The 27,475-nt window shown below is 36.6% G+C and overlaps 1 long non-coding RNA gene across 1 annotated transcript; it reads right to left on the minus strand.

Annotated features, from left to right (window-relative positions):
* Positions 1-4,036: 4,036 nt before the first annotated feature.
* LOC137628334 (uncharacterized) lies at positions 4,037-24,236 on the minus strand. The gene is made up of 4 exons (XR_011041337.1): positions 23,446-24,236; positions 18,253-18,359; positions 13,158-13,337; positions 4,037-4,167 (listed from the first exon to the last, which is right to left on the minus strand). It is a non-coding gene; the product is annotated as an uncharacterized lncRNA (long non-coding RNA).
* Positions 24,237-27,475: the final 3,239 nt, after the last annotated feature.

Consider the following 27,475-nt stretch of genomic DNA (forward strand, 5'->3'; position numbering starts at 1 on the left):
TTGATGACGCCCCTGGGGGCCGGTGTATCAGCACGCTGACCTTAGGAAGCAGTAATCCTCTGAAGAGAAGTCTGAGTGGCAGGAGAGACTTGCCTAAGACTATGCTCCGCCCCTGAAGGAAGAGAGACTTAGCAAGGGGGGAGGAGCGTAGGTAGTCTAGGCGAAGACAGCAACAGCAGTCGAAGTCTTAGTGATGAAGAAAATGCAGGGAAGTTCTCCCTCAGAAGGGAAAGTAGTCTACACCCTGGAGGCAAACTTCCTGGCAAAGAGTGCTGCTTGAGGAAGCATAGCCAGAGCTAGTTCCTCGAAGAGTGTGCTGATCAGGTGCTGCCACAGGCAAACTTTCAAGGTGAATATATGACGCCCTCTGTGGACGGCAGTGCCAGCAGATTCCCCTAGCATGAATGGAACAACTCTAGTTGGTCAGCTATCTTAGTCGAACAAAGAGAAACTGCATCGCTAATTGAGGAAAAATAAAAATTTATTAAAAAAAAAAATAAAATAAACTAACTTGGGAGGAGCACCTAGGTCGCGACAGGAAAGGAGACCACCGAGGGAGCAACATGAAATAAGAACTGTACACTCCCTTTCCTGGTCGACATCGAAGGGAGGAGGAGAGCAGAGTGTAACTAATGAAAAAAGAATTACAATTATTCAAATCGGCTAAAAATATTCACTAATCGGAAGAACCACTAGATACTCGTGGCGGAGTGTTTCCCATGGTTAAGCAGCTGAAAAGTTAAAAGTTAATTACAAACAATTATAATTTCACTTGAATAATCAAGAAAGACAATCTGAAGCACAACCTAACCCGTGAACGGGAGAGGTACTTCCCCCGTTAGTATACTGTCAGAAGCCCATGAAAGGTGAACGGCCTCGAGAAGATTTAGACCAAAGTAAAGCTCTGAACAGACACACTCCCTCCCCTTCAGTAAATCCATTAGTTTCCAGTGGAAGAAGGAAAGGCAAAGACAACAGTTGAACGAGGAGGATCCAAACGATGACTAAAAGGCAGGTCATCCGCTGACGGAATGACCAATGGACAAGGGGGAAAGGTCGTAAGGTTAGGTTCCCGGCCTTGTGCTAGTGTCTTGAGAACTTGCTGTTATACATTATCACAGCACAAACATTGATAAGGAAACTTACATATCTACTGTATATATTTATGCAAAAACATTAAGGTTTTCATATATTTCTACTATAAGAAAACGGTAGGTTAAAAGAAATATTAATGCGATTTCAAAATAGGAGAGGAGGACAGCATTAACAACTGGTCTCCATCTGAGACTAAAGTAAAGCGAGCTAAATTACAGGTGTGCGCGTGTGAGCGGTAGCAAGCTTCCCCCACTAACTAGCAAGATGGGTATTTAACCCTTGCTAAAATTTTAATGGCTTGTCCTTTCAGTTTCACCAAAAGTAATACCCATAATAAATAGCGTAGGTTTGTATTGCAGTTACGGAACAAATTTGTATCTGTATTTTACCTGGAAATCAGAGAATCTTAAAAGCCTAACTTTAAAATCCATAAATGGTAGACAAAACACTTATTTGACAATACTGGCACTTTGGAAAAACAATCCCCCTAAATATTCACTTTTAGTTAACTCAAAATCAAATACTGTGCATTAAAAGCAAATTTAATTCCCAGATTTCTCTACTATTATGGATTAATTTTTAGTGTTATATAACAAAATACAGTTGATAAGAAATTATCAGATTAAACAATTTTAAGAACAGTGAGTTACTAAATAAAGCCAGATATGAAAGTTGATAATTTTACATAATTGGCAATGTAAATTTCAAATAGCAAAGTATCATAATTAACCCTTGATCACTAGTTATTAACTTAAAAAAAAAAAACTAACCCAGACCATTAATTAATCAAAATCAATGCTGTCCAAACTAAATTCAGTAATATTGGTAAGATTTCTTCCAAAATATAATCATCAGATTCAAGATGAAATACTTTCATTCAAAAACAAGAGTTTGTATAACCATCACTATAGTTTAAGGAAAACAAATGGTAAAAACTAGAACCAATCAATTTACTGTTTCAAGGATCACAGTAACTACCATAGGCTAAGACCAGAACACTAGCTAACCTTAATATTTTGACCCTATGCAAAGCTAAAGTTCATTTCATATTTAACACAAATAAGACAGTAAGATAACTAAAGTTTCTTTAAAAATATTTATGAAACAAAGCCCTATATACATTTTCAGAGATGTGCACACCAGTTTATAATTAAAGGGCACCCAATAAAATATCAAAGGAATTAAAATAGTACAACAAATTAAGTTAGTTTTGATACAACCCAAAAGGTATAAATTAATGAATGGTTAGATGTCATATATAATAAGTTTTGAAGGTTTAAAAAGTTTAAGATTCAGCTCTCAGAAATGCAAGTCTCATGTACAGTATACCAAAATGCTAAGATTTAGATATGGATATTTTAATCATACAACTTAAAACTACAATACAATTGGGAGTTGACCTTTTACAAGATAATGACACCCTTATATTTCCTATAAGATCAACTAGTTCTACCCTCATCTGGATGTTTATACAACATCCAAATCTATCACTAGCAATTACCATACATGAAACCTGAACAGCATACTTTGTGCAAGGTTCTAAAATTTTACAAAAACATTACTTCTATAAATAAGCAAGCTAGGTAAAAGCATCAAAAGAAAACTATCTTTCACAGACTATGCTTGGACAAGGAGAGCAAAAGCACCACCATCAAATACCAAATCTAATGAAGAGTAATCTACATTCGACAGTTTCTAAATTGATCGTTATAAATATTTAGTCAAAATATTTCAGAACAAAATTCATTGATACACCTATTTTCCTTTGACTAAAGATCTGAAATAAGATTTATATTATCCATCAATACAGCTCTATTTAAATATAATCTTAAAATCTTTTTAATGAAAATTACCTCTGTAAGGGGTCAGATTTTTAGTGAAGACAATGCTTGAAATGTAACTTCATTGATTTACGGATACTGTAAAAGTGAAAGCACAATTCTTTATAAGATATTACACTGCAATTTCTTCATCTGCCACAAATTCTTAAGTGAAAAGATATTTTAACTAACAGCATAATTTTTTATTCAAGCCCTATAAAAGTTGGTTTCATACCCTTAAGGACACTGGTCTTGACCAATTAATAAATCTTTTATAAAGGACACTTTCTTGATAAATTTACTGCTTTTAGAAGTACAGTACAGTATGATATTAGAATTTATGAAATCTGAAAAGTATGGTTAACTTGAGAAAAATAGACGTGTTCAACCTAAATTTCGTCTAAAAAACAAATACCTAATTTTGCAAAATAAATTTCCATTAGGTGTCTTGAAAAAAAATTAGTCTACTATCTTCTTATTGTCAAACCTCCAGGCACAGTAAATGCTTGACAATCAAAATATCCCATTACCTTTGGATTAATAAAAACCAATTCAACAACAAAATACTAAATTCTACAATAAACTTCATGAGCATGGCAATGGTAACACCTTTTCCAACTACTGTACACAAAATTAAGGCAGAACATGCACACATCTGATTAAATCGTTGAAAAATCCCTTTGTCTATCAGTATTGTAATACATCACCAAATACCAAATTTTCATTATTTTACCATTTAAGACAGAAAATATGTGGAACTAATAATGATTGCTTTCTGATCTTTTTACCTTTTAAGACTTTCAACAATATTGAGAATGTTACTCCACCTTTTAACAAAATAGACAGGAGTTATGCTTTGACGAAAACTTCAAACCACAAATCAATTTTAGATACTGTATATCAATACCAGAGACTTAGGATCCTTACAATTACATAATACAAATATCAACAAGCCAGAACACCTAAGATTGACCTAAACCTACTTGGGTTAGAGTATATAAAGTTTCTGTTCATTAGTCAAGTCTTCAAATCTAGTTCAGTAATGACTAAGTAAAAAGTTTGGAAAAGCCAAAGAACTATAAAAGGGTTCTGCCATCACTGCATTAGCAGAACCATACTAACCAAGTCGCTTCTAGAAGTACGACATCAACCTTCTGCAAGGAAATTAACGTTCAAGAATGAAAACTACTTGTCCACACTGATTTGATTGCATGTCTCACTGAAATTTTCATCACTCCCCTGGGCCACAGTTCTGGAAAGAATGAATTTTAGTTTTAACATGCAAGAACTAGGAATTCAGTACAGTAAATATTAGCTTAACTTAGTATCAACTTACTGATCTTTTAAGAAGTTGTATGCTTTGTGTACCAAAAGTGCTTTTATATTTTATTACAGTAGCCAAAACTCATGAGCAGAACTCAGCTACTGTGTATAAAGCAGATTAACCCCCACTAAACTTTTTACACTAATCTAAACCTTTTTTTCAACTTCACTTAGAACATACAACCCCGTGCTATCGTGACAAACTGGTATGGCTATTGCCGCAATATAGCCGAAATGCCACAATATAGCCGAAAACGGTAGAGCCAAACTGAATAACTTATAATAATTCTTAATAGATGCGGACCTAGAACTTTACTCCCTAATTTACCCTATTTTCAACTCTTTAATAAACTTGCTTTAATTAAAAAGGATTACTGTATAATATCCACTTTAATAAAATTGCTTTAATTAAAAACCATTACTGTATATTTCCACGTATACGACCACCCTTAAATCCTAAAATTTTCCTTTGAAAATGGGGATCATTTCTTTACTAAAAGCTCTAGCATCATTAGTTATCACTCATATCTAAATGTAATCGTTATGATCGGCAATGATATTTAATCGTTTTAGGCAGCATTTTTAGGAAAAAAATTCAGTTTGAATTTCTAAGGATAAAGTAAGTTGAACATTAATAACAGTATTATGTAACCAATTCTTGGTAAGATACCTGTTGCTGAAAAACCTAAACTATACGTGTAAATGCATTAGTTTGCCGCGTTATGATCAGCGATGGATTGTAAAAGCAATGGTTTCGATTTTAGGTGGAGAGTTTTGCAAAATCATGATGTAAAATAGTTACTTAATTTGTATTGAATTTCTAAGTACCTCTATAAAGCAAAATCTGCCCTACAACACTGATTTGATAATTTAACAGATATCTTATGCAGCAGGTATTACCCAAGTTCGTCAAAACTTACTCAAATTTTCAACCACATCTTATTTGAAGGTTGTTTTATGCGTGAAAATATATGGTACTCGTCTTGACTAACCCAAGAGTGAATCTACTCACAGAAGGGGCCTGTAATATTCGAATCTCAACTATGGTGCACTTTAGCAGTCATTTATAGCAATAGGTTGTCTGTATCTCAGTTTTTAATAGGACTGATTTCACCAAACATTGAAAAAGCCCATTAAAAACTATGACAAGGTAGTATTACTACCTGGTTGGTTATTGTTCCCCTGACAGCCAACTGGGCTGCCATTGATCTTTAAAACATAGGACATGCAGGGAAGTTGAGGGTGGGAAAAACTTGAAAAGGACTTGACTTTCATTAAAGTACTCAAATTGATTTTAGTGAGTTGTTCCTCCCCTATCACAACATACTTTAATATGTTACTTGTCATTAGGAGAGCGGAAATCCCTATAACCAAAATGACTGGTTTAAAGATTGTGATGTCAAGGTATTCACACCTCAAAGAATCAAAGCAACACATACTGCAAACTCAACGGCCTGGGCATAGAAGTCACAGGCATTAAGCTAGATTCCTATCAAGGAAATAGTAGGTTGTTCATGTACAGTAAATTGGCCAAAGCACCAACTACCTGTTGAGATACTACTGCTCGAGTTATACGGTCCTTTGGCTGGTGGATCCGTAATAGGATGTCACATTTTTTCTTTGCCTACACATACACCAAATAGCCTGGCCTATTCTATACACATTCTCCTCTTTCTTTGTACACCTAACACAGACAAAAATCTTCACTTAAGGTAGGTTAACTACTATACTAATTATTCTGTCTACTTTTCCACTTAGTAAGGGTAGTTGAGACTAGCTATGTGTAAGCTAAATAAAGTTATATTCTATGCAGTCTCCCTTAATATGTAAACGCTCTCAACAATGGCTACAGAACTGCACTAGACACACTGCTGGGGTATGATAGACCACTGAATAATCATGACAATTGTATACTACAGTACTTAGCTAATAAATCATGAGGAAATTATAACTTTACTACATCTTTCATCCCCCCCTCAAAACTTGGTGTAAAATCAAGAAAATCCAGTAATTTTTACTTCAAAAGAAATAAATGCAAATGCGACTGTGGAATTAAAACTAATATACAATCATTTTTCCAACTCAAATGTTTCTTGGACCAAAAACTTTTCTGAAAATAATGCATTGGACTCTCGGGTGAGCATTAGCGACTTATCATTTGTCAACCCCAAGTACTCCAGCTGGAAGATTTCTTATTTCTCCAGCTACCCTCTATTTTCATGAGATTGTTATTATTACTATCCAAACTACTACCATACCCTTTCTTTTATTTTATTGGTATCCAAACTACTTCCCTAGCTGGAAAAGCAGGATGCTTAAAGCCTAAAGGGCTTCAACAGGGAGAATAACCCATAGTTAACAGAAGAAGGAAAACACTGTGACCAAGTTTACTGTACCCTTAAGTAAACGAACTAACCCAAGGCCGTTTAACACCATCGTACAGAAACTTTAGCACTACCCTATTCTAGAGAATCATGGTTTGATTTTAGTGTGTCCTAAAAGAGATGCTTACCATTCTTCTACCCTTACAACTGAAAAGTACCAATGAACAATGTTAATGCAGCAGTGCTAGCAAAGAATTTTTTGGTTATCTCAGTGCTGTCAGGTGTGCAAGGCAGGAGGATTATGTGTAAATGATATCACTAGTCACGCCGCAACCTTACTTGGAAAAGCAGGATGCTATAAGGTTAAGTAAAACTACTCCAAACAGGGGAAAAATAGCCTAGTAAGGAAATAAATTACATGAGCAATGATCATTAATAAAATATTTCAATATCAGTAACAATGTTAATATAAATCTCAAACTTCATTTTTGCATTCAACTGCCTGATTAGGAACTAGAATGCTATGTAGAATGGAGCCTTATGATGGATGAAGTGCAACTTAAAATTAACTGCATACCTAGTATTATACGCAAGATGGTACTGCATGGGAGGATCTGAATGCAAAGGATGGTCAAAATCATGAAAACCTTATGCAAAAGGCATAAGGACATAATGGTTGTGTCAACATTAATATCTAGATCTGGAATAAGTTAGACTACGTTATTGTCTCACAAATTAAGATGAGATTTAGCAGATGAAGACCAGACAGGAAAACAACTCAAAAGGCGGCAAATTAAAGGCTAAAAACTCTTCTTCAGAATAGATTGATCACAAAAAACAGACTCAATAAGTCAGTTTTATTTTTGTGAAGTTGAAGAAATAGACCGAATAACTCTCTCAAAAGTTTATTTGCTATGAAAAATCCCACCTAAATTCTGAAATATACATTTAAAAATTATCAAAGCTGAGATCTGGATGTTGATGCATCAGTGTCTTCAACCTATTTACATTCATGCTTCAAGTTCTGTTAGGAATCAACTTCATGCCCCATTAATAGCACCCTGCACAAATACTGGCTACATCTTTAAGGGATTCAGCAATGCCAGACTTCGGGATATGTGTGGGGAAAGGAAAAATAAGCTGTAAACAGAGGGATCCAATCTAATATTATGTGGCCAGTCAAAGAACCTAATAAGTCTAGCAATAGTATCTCAATGAGTGGCTGGTGCCTTGCCCAACCTATTTCCTGGCAGTACGGTTACCTCTCTATTACTTTCATCAGACATGTACCATTTTTTGGTTCGAATGTCCTACAGCAACTATATCTAATCCTCAAATACGGGACCTATTTGGCCTGCAGGTCATAGGAATCTTATCCTGCTCTTCCCCATCTCGTTCTCCCTTTGACTTACGGTTTCTGCCTAACGAGTATCAGACAGGTATTCTTTTCAAATGGGAATGTAATCTCCCAACTGTCTACAGAGTGCCATAATGGATAAATGATTTGAAGTTCTCTGGCATCCTGACATTGAAGGTCATTGACGCCCATATCGTTTATTATAAATAAAGTAAAAGAATATTCAATTAAAACCATAAAAGTAAATATGTTATAAAAGGAAAACTTTCAGAAATGACGCTACCATTGTACGACATGTCCAAGGATCTTGTCAAGGATGAACTTGCCATCCTCACCTCGAGCCTCAAACATCTTTCTGTGCTATAAGTGGGGACATTCAGTCAACAAATGCCTCACTGTTAAGGGTATCAAATAGTCATCACACAATATGGTTGGTGTTGGCCAGCCAGCAGAAAATCATATGTCATCAGTGTGACCAATGTGGAGATGACAAAGTCCTACTTTCAGGCCATCATGTTATACCTCCAAGGAGATATAACATTGGCAATTTCTCATCTGATTTTCAGTTAACTATCCCAATGCTGTTACCAATAATTATGAATAAAATTCTTAATTGTAGGTAAAAGATTACAGAGAATGGGATATCTTCTTGGTAGCAACTTAGCTGCTGCATTCTTTGCCAGTGAATCTGCCTCTTCATTTCCAGACACACCTACGCGTGCCGGAACCCAAGAAAATCAAACTTATACCTTTCATGCCAATAATTAAAAGCCACTCTGAAATCTTTAAAACTAAAGTGTTACGGGAATTAAAAACTTCTAAAGCTTGTAGAAAATTTCTTGCATCACTAATAATAGTAAAATTGCCCTCCTATTAATACTATTTTCTAAACAGCATTTAGTATGCCATACAGTTTGGCAGTACAGTCATACCTCTCTTCACGAAAGACACTGCTTACGAAATTTTCAAGCTGCGAAACAAGAAGCAAATATTTTTATGACTCACTTTACAAAAAAAAAATCTCCAAGAATAGAGATTTGCCAGCCAGGCAGAGAATAAGTCACCCATCACAAAGTTGAAGAAAATGGGGTCAACAGAAAATTAAGCAGTTTATAGTAGGGGTAACTATAAAAGTACAGTATTGTACTGTATGTATTGTATTTTCTATCTATTATTACATCAAGTTGTAATAAATAAATTTACAGGTATTAACATTTAGTTTAGGTATATTAAATGGTTCAAATCATCTGGCTTTACAGTATTTCATTGTGGTTATACTGTAGCTTTATAATGGGATTTACTGTGGTGTTTTGTAGGGTTTGGAACGAATTTGGCAATTTGCATGTGAAATGAGAACACGAAAAAAATCACTTCCATAAGGAATTAATTTTGTGTTGTGAGGCATTACTGTATATATGGAAGATATTAGAGGAATTGCACCTCTACAGTTAAAAGAACTACTATACAGTATACTTAAAATCTGACGCCAGTATTGGATTTGGAGCTCTCGGTACAAATAAATCTATTCTCTAAATTCTTCGATATGTTCCATAAAAGGGACCTAGCTTCTAATCTGTCTTGTTCTTTTTAATACCAATAAAATATTTACAAATATCTAATAACTTCCATAGAGGGGTTGGTGATATCCTAAATGGAAACACTTTTGCTATATCAAAACTAAGTTTTACCCGAAAACCATAAGGTTGAGGATATTTTGTGTAAAATTCAAAATACCTACAATGCCTTACAGAGTTTGTTGTCTGACAGGCTAAAGAATTGCCTGTGGACAATTTAATATCAGCATGATGTATAGAATCTAATATCTTTAAATCAGCTTGAGGTGGCTGACAGTGCCATAATGCTGGATATTTCTTTTATGCTCCTAAGACAGTGCAGCACAGTCTGTATCGAGACTACCATCTACCCTTGCATCGTCTCATAGGTTTGGTAGCAGGGACAGCCACTTCAGCACAACCGTTTGAACAGTGCGGCTCGTGATAAGTATTGTGGAACTGCAGCACCCCCTTTTTTATTTGATATTACTGATATTCAATATGATTTTTCTTTAATTCTTTCTTCATATTTGTACAATATATAAAACCCTTAAGCTTAATGTCAGTAGCCATCCTTCACTATATGGAAAAAAAAAATTATTTGGAACTAAGCACTCACAGTTTCAGCTGGGTGGTGTTTGGCTGTTGTACGCAAGCACAAAGGAAGCTACAGGCAAGTCCGAGCCATGGGCTGAGAGAGCACGCACACTCATTTCCACTGTGCTGACCTTGGCATGTGGAGGGTTATTTTTGGTTTACTCCACAGGTGTTGTGCTAGAAAAAAGTATTATAATCTTGAATGTGGTAAATTCTAAATTAGATTATTATCCTACTTCCAGCTATTCTACTTAATTTTTTTTTTTTTGCTTTTATATCTTTTTAGTTTTCTTGACGCTTCTCATGACTTTTCAACTCTGAAAAAACTTTTATGAGAAGCACTACGAATTCGGACAGACTTAACACTTGTAGTGCCTTCAGTGTAGAAACAAACACACTCGAAAGTTGTCCGTCATCCAGAGATCAATGAGAAAAAAATAATCTTTTCGTTCAAATTAAAACAAGAATTAATTGAATTTCAAATGAATGGATCAAGCCAGAACAGTAACAATTTAAGGGTTAAGTAAAAACTTTGCTTTTCTTCTTTTAAGATTCTATTAAGTTTCTGAATATATTTTCTTATTCGCTTGTTTCCTTTCACTAAATAATAAAACAAAGGCTACAAATTTTCCTTGGAACAGCAGCCCCCGTGATTTCAACCACAAGATGCCACTGCGTTTGAATCAGCGCAACTATTAGACAGCACAGACGAGAATAATGTTTCACATTCCATCTTCTGTAGAAATCTTACTTCTGTGCAATAAATTACTTCCCTCAGCTGTGTAGATTTTCTTGGGTGCGCTTTTGATTTCTTGTGGTGTACCCTATGCGCAGAATAATATCCTCAATGTGGGAATAATCCTCTGTCATGCCAATTGATAAGTACAACAATGCCAACCAGCCTGTCAGTCTACCAACATACTTTATGGTAAGTATATCTAAAGTGCACAATTTAATTTAATTGCCAACAGCATGTTGAAATGGTTACTACAGAGTGATTGTTGCCATTAATGAATCACTGTGATTGTGCATGCATGTTTCATTTCAATTCTGCTTCCATATGCCCGGCCAATAGACGTCTTCCCTAGATGACCTTTGCAAAATAAACTCCCTGGTGCCCCGTACGGGAACACTTTGCACCCAAGTTGCCAAGTACCATCAAGCAAATATGACCTACATCAAATGTGCAAGACAGTTCCATTTTGGATAACAAATCTCTTACCAGTTAGTAGTTTTAATTAATTCAGTTCAGTAATTCTAGGTAGTTTATGCCAGCTGCACCTGCTGTCTCTACTGTCCGTCGTCTTCTGGTGTCAAAACTTGAATTAGGTCACTGCGTATGGAGTGATCTCTATATGTTGACCTAGAGTGATGAAAAGTGGGCAACAGGCGGCCTATGACCAACGTCACATTAAGAAGTCACGTGGGAAACTGGTCTGGTTACGTAATCGCTCCTCACTTGCGGATATTGAGCTTGTTGATAGAACACTCCACCACACTCTTTCCTGGCAGCTATCTCATCTCTGGAATCTGCAGAAAGGGGGGCATTAGGGCAACACCCATCACACTAAATGACTATGCAAGTGCTATTACCTCTTAAATGTAGCTCTTACAGATCCACTTTTCTAGGAATGGTTAGCATTTAGAACCACACTGGCTCTCACTTGCATAAGTGAGGAGTGGTACCACAATGGCCCTCACTTGTATATGTAAGGAGTGGTACCACACTGACCCTCACTTATGTAAGTAAGGATTGGTACCACAGTGGCCCTCCCTTGTATAAGTAATAAGTGGTTCCCCACTGGACCTCACTTGCATAAGCAAGGAGTGGGCTGTCAAGAGTCCAAGACTTTAGCTGAACAGTCTTTGCTTGTGGCCAAGGCAGAAACTGCTGCAAGTGCCATGAAGCAGCAAGTGTTGCAGCCTTAGGATTTAAAACATTTGGAGAAGTTAAAGTGCGATTGTGGAGGAGCGTTAAAAAGGCGTACACAGTTTTTACCACCTATGCAGGTGGAAGAGTAAACCAAGGCAGCACAACAACGCAAGTTCTCTGCATTCTGGCATCAGCCATTACATCCAGTAGCTTATTAGGAGAATGATTGGAAGAGATATCCAATAAAAGCCACAACTTAAAATGTCTAAACCCTTGTACACCAGTGTCAGTACAAAAAAAAGGCAAGGCAGAGTATTACTTTCAATAGTTGATGGAAGATACTTCTGCACTATCTTAAAGACACTTTGCACAAACCTGAGTCTACTCCCCCCCAAATTCCTCATGGCGCCTCCCCTACAGGAACTAAAAAGGCACAGGTCCATAAGCTGGAGTAGCAGAGTTAGTTTTTTCAGAGCTTGGGCATTGCCATGTTAAAGACGAACCATCTTCAAGCCAGCCACCTCCTTATTGAACTATCAAACTACTGAGGCGGCAACAACTTGCACTTGCCATAACGGGATGATAGCGAAGTCATTCTACATACAAAATGTACTAAGCTCATGAGGATCCAGAGATATCCTGCTCAGACCTACTGCAGTTGTGGTAGGATTTTCCAAAGGCCCACTTGTCTTCCTGTAGAGTCCTTCACAGGGTGTACACAAATGAAAAGCTCGCAATAGAACGAACTTACAGAGCAGCAGGGAAGCAATTCTGTAGCGAGGTATGATCGATAACAAAGTGGCTACTTGATGGCCTATCAAGTGGGCAGGGCTTACTAGTTATCCCATAAATTATAACTGCCAGCCATATTTCAGCTTTGCTGAAATTACTCTTAAGGTCAATGGTTTGTATTTTTGTAGGAACAAATTATCAATTTTTTAACTTTAAAAATTCTTAGGATAAAAATTTATATTTTAGCAAAAAGTTAAATTAATACAGTAAATAGACAAGTTAGCTTATTTTTGGATAGAATTTAGTACTTTCAGGAATGTGTTCAAAACGGCATATAATCCCTTTGAATTTAAAAAAACTAAGAAATTTAGAAAATTTGGCATGAAACACTTTTGTCTAAGTATATGTAAATAGATTGGACAAACCTGAAATCACTTACTTTATCTATAATCTTACAGTTAAAGAAAAGGGAAGTTTACTTACATTCCTGTACATGTTTTAAAAAAAGCTTGATTACTGGATCTTCATATGAAATTCCTTAATTGCCTACTCTTGACTAACTTCAATAGTGACAATCAGTTATCTTTACATAACATCCGTATGTGCTCGTTCCATGAACATATATCCAATTGCCTTTAGCAGAGACAATTCATCTAAATGGACCTGCAAAAGAGCATCAAGAAAACATGTTTTGTTTTGTGTATAGAAATCAAGAATAAAGTTATTATTTGGTATTTCAATACTTGACGTTAACCTACACTTATAAAAATATCAAGCACTAGTAATTATAAGACATTCCAGCTTATAGCATCCTGCTTTTCCAACTATGGTTGTAGCTTAACTAGTAATAAATCATTTGAATCTTACAAAATAGAAGACCGATTTGAGAGCAAAACTTTCCAAGCAGCAACCAAACCCTCCATTTGCAGTTTGCATAAAAATCAAGAAGTAAATCCTGATTTTCATATTGTCCTCAAGAATTATTTCCTATTTTCTTTTTTTTTCTGAAGCTGACATGACCCAAGCAAATTAATGTAATGAAACAATCTAACAGTTCATACCTGCTAGATCCTAGTAAAAAAAATGTGAGATACTGGTAAGATATATGTAATGTTCAAAGGCCTAGATTAACTTTGTTATTTAACAGGGTATACCTTCTCTGCTAAGGGATCCAGATCAAGATGATGCACCTTTACAAAAATCATTAATACATTACCTACTTCACTACTTATAGAATGGAATTGCTAAACATTGAAAGTCTAGCAGGCACTACTCTCCAGGCAAAAAAGGTATTTAGACGAAGAAAAAATCTATTTCTGGGCGAGGGACCTGTGTCGCCCAGTAAAATGCTCCTTAGAGCACCAAGCCTTATCCCTTTCTTCCTTTCAGTGACCTGCAGGAATGAATATATAAATCAGTGTCCTGCAGAAATGAATACATAAAAACTACATAGCCAAGTCCAATATCAATATACTGTATGTGAATGTATTTTCCTTACTACACAGATTGGAGTTCTTTAATAGTAGTAAAATTTTAGTAAAGCTGGAACTTCAATGTTAACACTCATGAGGTGGTTGTAGTAACTGTCAAGAGGTGTTCAAGCCCAACTCGCCCGACAAGCCACAGAATTGTCAAAGACCTTAACCTTTGACTTGCAGGGAAGTGAAGGCAGCATTGAAAAAAACAAATATAACAAAAGCTGCAGAAACAAATGGAAAACCTCGAGACATTGAGAATACAACTGAAATCTTGGAGGTTGATGGATCATTATCAGATAAACTGAAAAATCTGTTTATGTTTTGCCACAAACTAAGTTTGTTTAATCTCTCCTGTTGTGGGTTGGAGCCTGGCAATTTAATGAGATTAGGGGGCTCTAAAGCGAAAAACTTTGAACAAAACTTATTTTGAAAAACCCAATATTTCCTATCTTCAAATACTTATAAATAACAAGAAAATCTGGGAAAATCTATTTGAGCACAGAATAGGTTACAGATGCATCAAGTGTTGTAACCCTTTATAAAGGGGGTGTGATGCTTTCAACTGCATCCATAACTTGAACAAGATTGTATTTGCTCATTTCACATTACTGGTTACGTCATTTGTCTTGCATATCTGGTGATTTCTTGCAAATTCCCTCGGAAGTACCACCATACTTCAGCCACGAGAATTAGTAGCAAAACTCTTCCATTTTAATTATATTTGTCATTTTGCTTCTGCAGGTATCTGCTATTGGGGAATTTTGCTCCTGCGGGTACCTGGAATTGGGGGATTTTGCTCCTGCAGGTACCTGGTATTTGGAGGATTTTGCTCCTGCAGGCATCTGACACTGGGCAATTTTGCTCCTGCAGGCATCTGACACTGGGCAATTTTGCTCCTGCAGGCATCGGTTACTGGGTTATTTACACTTTTTACTTTTTCCTTTGGCATACCAAACCGTATTTGTAATTGAACACCCAGGCAAAACCTAAAGAGAAATGTGTGAATTTAAAGTGCACCAAGCATGCAAGTCAATGCTTTCGGTTTGAACATTTAGATAATTTTTGTACATCAGCCTTGCCTTGCAATACTGTACTCCTAGACCCTCCTGCAATGAAATTGTCTAATGCTTTTAAGTTGAATTACATGAAAGTGCATCAGATCATGCAATCTTACAGGAGACTTGATTAATGAGCTACTGAAGAAGTGCCAAGGTAGTAAATTCTATTAAGTATGCACAGTACGATATGGAATGAGCTCACAAAGAAAGTTCATTTCCATCGGACATACTTTATGGTATACAGTGTCATAGTAAAGTTAAACCATTGAGAGCCACAGGTGAGCTCTGCAATAAGAAAAAGGCAATGAGGGACAGTAAAGACAGGAAAAGTAAAAGAGCAAGAACATCCTATTGCAGACAAGCGAGTGATTTATGGTTCCGGAATGGTACCACCACCATAGTACCATTTGTAATTTGACGAGTACCACAATTGTGGAAAGCAATAGTGGAAAAGAAATGCATCCACTGCTGGGTAAAATGATTAACCCCTAACCCCCATAGATTTGTTCTAAGAATATCTCAGCATAGGCATTTTGCTAGCAAAGGTGCAAAAACTAAATACTGTAGATTAAAATCTGTAGTGCCAAGAGGCGACCTCATGGTAAACATGAGCACCTTATTAATTAATCTTTACAAATATTGTTAAATAGATGATGTTATAGACTTGGAAAAAAAATCAGGACCAAAATTTTCTAAGAATAAGCCTCTTTGCAGGGGTCTCCAAACTTTAAACATGCGTAGCATATACATTTATTTTTTTGCTATAAATATTCATAAAATATTTTTTTCCTCTATTACTTTTAACTTCAAGGTGGTTATTCATCTTGGTAGATTTATACAAATTTAGTTTTTCTGATGATTAGAAAATTGTGTAATTTGTAATCAAATCATGAAGATAGTGTTCTTCATATAAGTAACTCTGGGCAGCTATCTAGTAAGAACGTTACTTCATGATATTTGGGCAAATACGAGAAAACCAAAAGTTTTATAAATGTGTATGAAGTTCAAGTACATCACAAATTTTGAGTCTAGCATAAATAATATTGCCACCAGGAAAGGTTTAGATTGTGTTTTCTGTTTTAGTATATGACTTCACACTGTTGCGATTTCATGGCATCATACTGTACCTACACAACGTCCATTTAGTCATTCAACACCAAGAAAGTAGAGCCAAATTATCACTTTAGCTGCAAATTTATTTTACACCTGTTTAGCATCCCCTTAAACAAAAGAGAAGTTCCAATAATGAATTAAGGATTACAACTAACTGGATGTAGGTTTGTAACTTCACTAGTAATGAAAAATAATAATAATGACGGTAGATGATTAAATCACAGCAGCAGATATTATCATCTCCGTCTCCCCTACTTCCGATTTATCAATGCCATTTTCTGTCTTTCCAAACTATCAACACCGTTGACAAAGTATCAGTGGTAACATGCTTTTTACCCGAAATATATCGCAAAATTAAACTTTTCTTTTAACCTAAATTACCTTTTTCAACGTTTTTCAGTGTTCTATCACCAAATGGTTTTACATGTGGGCAATGGTCTAACTAAAATCAGGTTAGAAAAACCTAGCCAAATCATTCAAAAAAAAAATACAGCTGCGGCTGCTTTCCCCTCGATGGATCGATGGATCGTGCAAGAACAAACATTATTGCAGATGAGTGAGAGACTTCTTGTCCCGGAATGGCACCACTTCCATAGTTCCATTTGTGATTTGGTAATCAGGTTGACCAGATACCACAGCAAGTTATTAGGTTCTTTGACTGGCCAGCTCATTCTGTCTTTGCCTACACTTACACCAAATAGTCAGGCCTATTCTTTCCATATTCTCTGTCCTCATACACCTGACAACACACATTACAAAAGTTTTCTTCACTCAAAGGGTTAACTACTGCAATGTAATTGTTCAGTGGATACTTTTATCTTGGTAATGGTAAAAGAGGCTACGGTAAGCAGCTCTTCTAGGACGACACTAAAATCAAACAATTGTTCTCTAGTCTTGGGTAGTGCTCCTCTATCCCATTACATGGCCTGGCCTTCAGCTATCTTATATTAATCTCTCCTTGTGGAGGGTACACTCGGGCACTATTCTATTGTTTTCATCTTGTTTTTGTTATTTTTTTCAAGTTTATATATGAAAAGCCTAATTTAATGTTACTATTCTCAAGATATTTCACTTTGATTTATTACTTCTCGTTTATTTCCTTTCCTCACTGGGCTATTTTTCCCTGTTGGAACCCATGGGCTTATATCATCTTGCTTCAACCATTTTTACGTACGTATTACCTTGTAATAATAATTATAATGATTGTAATCCATCAGTTAAATTGCATACAATACTATGACCCCTAACTACTTTGCTGTTCAATTATTGCGGATTCACGACTTAAAACTTTATATTGATATGGAAACTTTATTGCAGATTGTTATAAAAATCGTGATATACTAACACCCAATATTAAATCCATTTAAATAGCATTTTCTTGTCTAAGAAAAACAAAAGCGTAAAATAGCAACGACAAAACAACAACTACCACAACCATCTGGGATGCAATGTTCGTACAGTACCAGGTCCTGTTACTAGGAAAACATTAAGCGTACCAAACGATCACAACAGCAAGCTTATGAAGCAATAGTACTGTAGTTTGTGCGGAGGTACGGCCAAAACCAAAGTGACTACTTAGTGGCCTGTTAAGTGGGCAGGCCCTTTTCTGAAAACGACAATTGTTTATATATAGGAACAAATTGGTCATTTTTCATAAATCTGAAACATTGTGGGATAAAAATTGGTATTCAAAAAGGAAGATGTCAATTATAAATGGGTTGAATTGATTTACAGATATAACTCTGAACATTTTTTAGTACAGTATTCAAAATGGTATGTACTGTAATACCTTTGAATTTTAAAAAGAAATTTAGAAAATTCAGTATGAAACTTTTGCCTAAGTACACCACCCAATGGAAACCATTGGGCAAACCTAGAATAACCATTTAATTCTTGATTCCACAGTTGAAAAGCTAGAATTTTACTTACAATCTATATTCTGAAGTTTTTCCATTGGATTTCTTTTTAAGTTCCTTAATTGCCTACTCTTGACATAACTTCAGGAGGGACAGCCAAGAAAATTCATATAAATGGCCCTGCAAAAGAACAAGTAAATAGATTTTTGTTTTATATATACAGAAATCAATAATCTATTTAAAAGTACTAGGTATTTCAACACCTAAATGTTACCCTACCCTTTCCGGTAGCACTGAAATAGCAAGCACAAAGAATCAAGACATTGAAGCATCTACTACAGTACTTGAATCTTAAAATATGTTGAGACTATTTGAGAGCAAAACTTTCCAGGCAACAATTTAAAAGTTCTATTTGCTGTGTATAAAAATCATGAAGTATATATTAAAAAAAATCCATTATTTCTATGATACATCTTGATGCTCATATTCCTTCTCTAAGGACTTTACCGACATTTGCCCACTATACATTTTAAAATTCCATTTTATTTACTTCTACTCCAACTTGACAGACCACAGAGTTGACTACTTTGGCAAAGGATTTGCAGGGCAGTTGAGGTAGCATTTCCAAAAATACTAGTTACATTACTTAAAAACTGTAGAAACAAACTGTTGAATGGAGTCTAGACTTTGTTAATAACAGTGAGATCATGGAGGTTGGATGGACAACATTATCAGAGATTTTAAGCTGAAATCTATTCGTAATGTTTGACCCTGAAAAGTACTTATTTTTTTCAAGAGCCTGTTTTAGATTGACTGCCTTCCAGCCAGCCAATCTACAACAGCAATGAGTAAATTTAATGTAAGTCTTCAAAGCTTAGCAGTCTATGCTAAGCCACTCGAGTTAGGGATAGTCTCCAGAGCTTGGCAGTTTATGGCAAGTCATAAGAATTCCATCAATAAATTAGAAATATAAACTAGAAACATCTCAGCCAAGGTGCTAAGGAGCTACAACATTATCAAGGTATTCATCTATTGAGAGCTATTGAGGGATGGTTATTTAAATGTGATCAAATACCAAAATTTTTTGCTGCAACACTAGACGCTCACTATGATAGGCTATGAATGAATGATTTATAATTATTTTGCATCATAACATGTGGTTGTTGATGCCAATGAGTATTCTTAATAAAAAGAAAAAATGGAAATTTAACATCAATTAAACTTTTAATATATATTCGAGAACAAGAAAAAAAGCCAGCTTCCAATACAAATTTAAAAATGCCACTGGCATCAAACGTCTCATCCAAGAATCTCAGAGGATTATCTGCCATCCTCACCACAAGTTTCAGACAGGAATTGTTCCCCAACACCCACAAGAATGGGGCATTCAATAAGTAAATTCCTACAACCAGAGGAAGCAATCACAAAATGGCCAACACCTAACAACCACAAGGAACTTTCAACTTGTGTGGCTAATTCTAAGGCGACAGAGGGCAGTCTCCCACCTTCTAGGCATATTACCATACTTACTGTAGATGTACACACTTTTCATGTTCAAGAAAGTGTAGTTTAGTATAAAGAATACCTAGTTACACAATGTTCAATGAGGAAGGGTATCATAACTGTTCACAGGTGTGAGCTACTCTGGCCAGAATTATGAACAGGTTGGGTAATAAATTCCTGACATGTCTTCATAAACTAAAGGCTTAATACTGGGAAGAGGTGTAAAAAAGCATACAACAGCAGTGGGTGTAACATTACCCAAATTCCAATACCTATCCAGTGGCCTAGCAACTAGTGAAGGAGACGGTATAAATTGTGAAGAGGGGTTAGACTCGGGATACACAAGAAACTTGGATGCTTTGGCACTACAGAAAAAGGAAGAAATAACCTACTTTACACAGAAATGATGCCATTTCTATCCTCATTCAATGACTCCTTGAGTTATGTCAGAAAATGTGAATACAAAATCATACTGGGATCTCTTACCATAAGAAACCTTATCAGCAGAGATCTGGATGTTGAGGAGCAACTGTCCTCTACTTTCTTACAATCATACTTAGTTTTGCCCCACAATTTGCACCATGCACTAATTTTAGCCAAAATCTTCAAGGGATTCCACAATGCCAGACTCTTTGGTGTATGTGTGTAGGCAAAGGAAAAATGACCTGCAACTTAAGAGGGATCCGATCCAATGAAGTGCACTTGCCAACCTACTACCTGGTGGTATGGCCACTTCATTACTTATCAAACTAACCCATTTTTTTGGTTACAACATTCTGCAGCAATTATTTTTCAATTATCTCTAATCCTCAAATATGGAGGCTGTTTGGCTTCGAGGTCGTAGGACTTTTTTTCATCAGTATTTCATTTTTTTTGTTTTATGGTTGCTGTCCAATAACTATCTAGGAGGTGATATTCCTTCCCTCTTGGGAATTTAATCTCCCAACTGTCTACAGAGTATCATGGTGGTGAAAATTTTTCAATATTTCTGTATAACAAATGTATTGAATCGTTGCTTTACAACAGTCTGTATCGAGACTACTGCATCAACACAACTGTTGGACTGGACAGGCAAGATTTTAAGTTTCACGTTCCATCTTCTCTATTAACCTAACTTCTCTCTGCTACAAATTGGTTTCACCATTGTGGAGATTTCTTCTGGTGTACCCTATCTGCAGAATATTCTCTATGTAGGAATAATGCTCAGTCACCCTGACAAAAGTAAGAGTTCTAACCAGCTTAACAGTCTATCAGCATATACAATTTTAGGTAGCATATTTAGTACTAGGTAAATCTATAGTGTTCAATTTAAATCAATCGGCAACAGTATTTCAAAAGTGTAATTCAGTGGGACTAGCTATTAATTATTCTTGTAGCTGTGCACACATGAAGGTTGCATATAGAACACCTAATTGTCACTTAAATTCTGCTGCCACAGAACAGGCAAATACAGCTTGCCTATACCTCCTTAACAATAAACTTCTTGGTGGCCAGCACGGAGAAATTCAACAACTAAGTTTCCATGCACAGTACCACCAAGCGAATACAGCCTACCGTATATTTCCGCATATAAAGACTACCCTTATATCCTTAATTTCCCCCCATAAAAATAGGGATCGTCTTATACAACTGATATGGAAATCACATCTTGAATTTCAAGTGATATTCATTGGTAGGCTAGTCTAGGTCTTGGTATTATAACCGATAATAAAGGTAACCAAAGAATATTTACCTCTTATAGAGCCACCTTTCCAAGACTGGTTAGCATTCGGTATTACACTGGCCCCCTCTCGTGTAAGCGAGGAGACGTCTGTCAAAGTCTCATGAAAATTTGGTCAAAGTCTTTATTGGTGGCTAAGGCAGAAATTGCTGCCTTCCAACAGGCGGAAAGTGTTGCAGCCTTAAATCAAAACATGGCGAGTTGAAGATGGGAGTTTGGGGGTACATAAACTTTACCCCCTCGCCAGGCTTCAAGATTTTCAGATTTCAGGGTCGGCAATAACTAATGCAGGTGAAAACACACTACATTCCAAAGAGCAGGCAAGGACTACAGTCCCACAAGTGCCTTCTTTGCAGGTGGTAGATTAGACTAAGGTGACAAAATTCTCTGGGTCCTGGCATTAGACACTACCTTTAGACGCATATTAGACATTGTCATGATACCCAAGGCAGGCCCAAAGTCTAAATCCTTGCAAACCAGTGTCAGCATAATGGTAAACTTAGAAAGGCAGAGTATTAGTTTCGCTAGGGAAAGCAGATACTTTGGCCTTATCTGAAGCAGACCCTGAGCACAAGCCTGAGTGGTTGTTTCTTTCCAAATTCCTCAGGAGGACTGCCCTACAGGAACCCTTAAGAGGCACTAAACATCAATAAACAGAAGAGAAGCAGTTACAATTTCTTAAACAGATAGGCTTTTGCAACATCCAAAGGTCTAAGTTTCTTACCACCTTACCCAACTACCAATACCAACACCTGAGGCAGCAATGACATACACTTGTCACAAGGGGATGACTGTTCGAAGTGTAGTAGTCTTCATGCTCCCCTACAAACATGTACGTAGTTGATGAGGATCCAGAGATCCTGCTTGGGCCTGATCAAACCTACTCAAGTTATGGCAAGACTTTCCAGGGTAGACCCACGTGTCTGCATGTAGAATCCATCACAGTTAATACACTAAGATCACAGCAGCAAGCTTATGAAGAACCAGAGAAGTCAGTCTGTAAGTGTGGTTGAAACCAAAGTGGTTACTCAGTCCTGCCAAATGGGCAGGACTTGCCAGCTACCCACTGAATTTTAACTACTGCCATATTTCAGCTTTGCTAAAATAACTCCTGATAAAGGACATTGGATTGTTTTTTTATAAGAACAAATTGGGATTTTTTTTTTATTTCAAGTTGTGATAAAATTGGTACTCAAACAAAATGGAAGTCAATACAAAAAGAAAATTGGATGAATTGATTTATAAAGAATTCAGAACATTTTAGTCCAGTATATAAAATGACTACCTGTATAATACCTTTGAATTCTAAACACTAAGATATAAACAAAATGTATGAAATACTTCTTGCTTAAGTATACCACCAAAAGGAAATACAGTATATTAGCCAAACCTGAAATAACTTGGTTTATCCTTAACCCCACAGTTGAAGAAACTTGCATTCCTGAGTGTCTCAATAAGTTTGCTGGATTTCCATACAAGTTCAATTGCCTTCTCTTGAGACAACTTCAGGACAGTAAAAGTAAAGTTTCATCAAAATTTTGGTATCATCACCTCTTCTATGAGAATAATATCTGCTTTCCTATAGTTTTAAATATTCACCGAGCACTATGATTAAGACATTCAAAAGAATATGAAAGTGATCTGAGAGCAAAAGTTCCCAAGCAAAAACTTGAAAGGCTCCATTTGCTGTCTAAAAATTATGAAGCTAATTAAGAAAAAATTATTTGAACCTTCCCATGCTTATATTCTTTCTCCAAGAACTCTTAGACTTTCACCCAAAATGCTTTTCATTCCTTCTAAAAATAACATATGACCCAAGTAAAATATTGTGATGAAATCTTCTAAATCATGATACTGTAGTCTCCTTCTAAGGACAACAGATGACCCAAGTAAAATACAGTATTGTAATGAAATAATCAGCTAAATCATGGTAAATGTAGTAATTTAAAGATCTAGAAGTTTACTATACTTAAGGTATACCGTCTGAGCTACGGATACATTGTACACCTTTAGTCGTAACTATTAATTCATTAAGCTACTCACCACTAAATTTCCTGAGTGTTGTAGCAGAACACAGCCTGAACGAGCACTGCTTTTCATTTAGTAAAAATAACATGTCCTCAATCAAGTAGGGCCAAGCCTTTAACCTTCCTTTCCATATCCCTGCAAGTATGAAAATAAATAAAAACTACATATGTTAATGAATAACTCCAAGTAAGATCACTAATTTTGAGTAATTTGCATCCAACTATACAGAGTGTCCTTTAATAGGAATATGTATGACTTTTGCGAATCTATAACTGACGTAATAACTCATTACCAGGTGGTGGGATTAACTGTTGGACACTTAAGCCCTGCCCACCTGAGAGGCCACAGAGCTGACAATTTCAACCTTTAAACAAAAATACTTTCAAAGCTGTAGAAACAAAACAGATGAATATAGTCTTGAGGCTTCGTAATGGGACAGTCAAAACCTTTGAAAATATGATGTTTTGACCCAGAAACTATCCTCTCGTTTAATCTCCTGTTATAGATTGTTACAGACTGCCTAGACCTTCCAGCCAAGCAATCTACAACATTAAGCGATTGAACAAAAAGTAGTTCAGCCTCCAGAGCTTCGAAGTTCGTGATAAGCCATGGTGAGTTACATCAATTAAAAAATAGCATTGCAAACTGCAAAACTCAACTAAGATGCTTAATTGTAAACCAACATTATCAATGCATTCATCTATTGTTAAATTTTGGGATGGTCATCTAAATGTGACAAAATCACCAAGTCTTGTTGCTGCAACAGCAAACATTCACTTTGATATAGTGCCCATCTTTTCAATAAATGTGCAAGCTCCCTACAAAGCTGGACTTGTCTGGCCAGAATGGGTAACTGAACCATGGCCTGATGAGGATCGATTTGTACCGAAAGAATTCAAAATGACTGGTGTTAGTGGGAAGGGAAGGTTGCCATGCTTGGCTACGGGTGCTTCGGAAGGACCGAATCACTTTGCTATTGTTTCATAATTTTATGAAACTCAGGCCTACCAGCATGTGGGATGTCAGACATTTCAGCGATTTTAGTTCTGTGGGAAAAGATATGAAAAAACATACATCAGCAGTGGGTACCTGCCTTTACTGCTATTCCTAATGACATGACATCACTGACTGAAAATCAACATACTAGTCCTTAACCCCTACATTTAATTCATGAAACACCCATAAACCATTTAAAATAAATGTAAAACATACTTATAAAAAGTTCCACTAACCTTACTTATTGCCATGATTGGGTATCTAGACATTGAATCAAATCACTAGTGTCACTATATCCAAAACCACAGGTTTTATACTTTCCCCTTTGATGCTGTTCCCTAAGAAAAAGGTTAACAACCACCCTCAAAACTGTGACATTTGGTCGTAACAGACCAGATTTTACACATTTCATCTAAAAATAAACATTTCTGGGTCGACCTGTTTTGCCAGGTGAAAAGATCCTCCTTGTCAACTTTTCTGATATAAATAACTTCCAAATATACCAGATAAAGTTAAAGCATGGCATGCAGAGGTTACTACCCTCGTGCGAACACCCTTAGGGTGTCGTGTATAAAGATAGGGCGTGTGAAAACCACTATTCACAGGTCGTCTTCCATTTAGAGAATTCCTTCGTCAATATAAGGGGTGAGCCACTATAGCGGCACTAACCAAACCAACCAGAACCACTCCACCGACGCCCGACCCTAGCGCCATCTGACAAAAAATAAAAATTTTTTCATTAAATGCTTTCATATCTAAATGTAAAAATTTAATAACCTTGTTTAGTATTTCTGATCCAATAGGAATACAGTAAGCTATTTCATGTGATTGAAAGGACAATATGGGTTACTGCCGTTCCAATAAATTATATCCTGTTGAGCAACAAGCCAACCTAAGCTGAAGACTTTTTTTTTAATAATTCTTTTGACACTTTCTTCCCACTTACTACCATGACAGTCCACTGACACACTAACTCGCTATACTGCATATGGTTTTTAAGTTAAATCTTATACCATATTAGTATTATACTATTATAAGAACACTTCAGTTCTGTAGGTACAGTACACAGTAAAAAAAAATAACTAGTCATCCCCACACTATGCTTTTCATATAGCAATATAACACTGTTGTTCTTGGGTCACAAGATGTGCTGAGACTGCATTGTATATCGCTGTAATATATGTACAGTACTATCACTGAAGTACTACGACAGCATACCTCAAGTGATCGCTCTCGGAGAGGTCGACTCCCTACCCTCACCAACAAACATGTAGCCTTTACAAATTTTGTGTACAGTACTGTTAATACAAGACCAGTTACAGTCCTATCATTTCCAGTATTTATAGTTTTTATACACAGTAAATACTGAAAGCCAACAAACAATTTTTGTAGTTCTAAGCAGTAAACTTGTGAAGCATGATTTAATCCTTAAGGCATTGACTGGTTGCATTCATTTAATGTTGTGTGTATACAGGTACATGTACAACTAAAATCCTTACAGCATAGTATGCATAATCAACACATGTAAAGAAATACAGTACAGTAATACCTCGACATACAAGTGTCCCAATATACGAGAAATTTGAGATACGAGTAGTTTCGAGTAAATTTTTGCCCCGAGATGAAGAGACAAATTTGAGATACGAGGATACGAGACAATTCCCTAAGCAGCCGCTAGGTGGCCGAGTGTGCGAGAGGCTGCTCAAGAGGATAGCATCGCTCGCTCTTTCCTGTAGTATCTCCGTCGCGAAAAGTTATCTCCGAGCATTGGCCAGGGCGTTTGCATTTTTTACAAGGTTTTTTGCGTTAATCAGTACAGAATTAAGTGAATAAGCAATGGGTCCAAAGCAAGCGCGTGCAAATAAGGGTAGTGTAAAGAAAAACCGTATGATGACGATCGAGATAAAGCATGAAATAATAAAAAAACAAGAGTGATGTACAAGTGACTGAGCTGGCTCACCAATATGAGAGTAGTACATCATCAATATGTACCATCCTCAAGCAGAAGGATGCTATAAAGAGCACCAAGCCTTCCAAAGGACTAACCATTCTTTCCAAGCTGCGCGGTGATATTCATGACGAGATGGAGAGGCTTCTTTTAATATGGATAAAGGAGAAACAGTTGGCAGAAGATAGCGTAACCGAGACGATCATCTGTGAAAAGGCCAGCGGAATCTACGACGACTTGAAAGGAAAGCAAGCAGCTGAGAGAGGGGAGACTTCGATGGCAGCGGAAACCTTCAAAGCCAGTCGTGGCTAGTTGGATTATTTAAAAAAAAACTTTCTGGGATACACTCGGTTGTGAGGCATGGGGTTAGCAGCAAGTTCCGCCTCAAAAGCCGTGGCGGACTACGTTAAACCCATTGTCTTGGTTATTGCAGAACAAGGATACATCTCCCATTAAGTGTTGAACTCCGATGAAACTGGCTGAAGATGATGCCCAGGAGGACATACATCACGGCAGAGGAGAAGAGACTACCGGGCCATATATCCATGAAGGACCGGTTAACTCTAGCCTTGTGTGACAATGCCAGCGGTGACTTAGAAAACTCGCGTGCTTTCAAGAGCCAAAGGATCTTGAAAGAAAAACTGCAAGATATGTGGGGCGCTAATGCTAAGGCTTAGGTTAGGCGGCATTTCTTCACAAAATGCGTTAATCTGCGCTTTGGTCCGGCAGTCAAAAAATATTTGGCTGAGAAAAGCCTGCCAATGAAATGTCTGCTGGTCCTCAACAAGGACCCTGGTCACCCCCCTAGTCTCGAAGAGGACATTATTGATGACTACAGGTTCATCAAGGTCCTTTATCTCCCGCCCAACACCATGCCACTCCTCCAGCCCCTCGACCAACAAGTAATTTCCAACTTTAAAAAACTGTACACAGAGCATTTCTTCAAGAAATGCTTCGATATCACAGACAACACCAATCTCCCTTCGTGAATTTTGGAAGGAACATTTCAATATCGTCTATTGCTTAAAAATTATTGATGATGCATGGCGGGGTGTCATACGAAGAACTCTTAATTCAGCATGGAAGAAATTGTGGCCAGCT

This window comes from Palaemon carinicauda, chromosome 36, assembly GCF_036898095.1.
Source record: "Palaemon carinicauda isolate YSFRI2023 chromosome 36, ASM3689809v2, whole genome shotgun sequence".
Classification (NCBI taxonomy): Eukaryota; Metazoa; Arthropoda; class Malacostraca; order Decapoda; family Palaemonidae; genus Palaemon; species Palaemon carinicauda.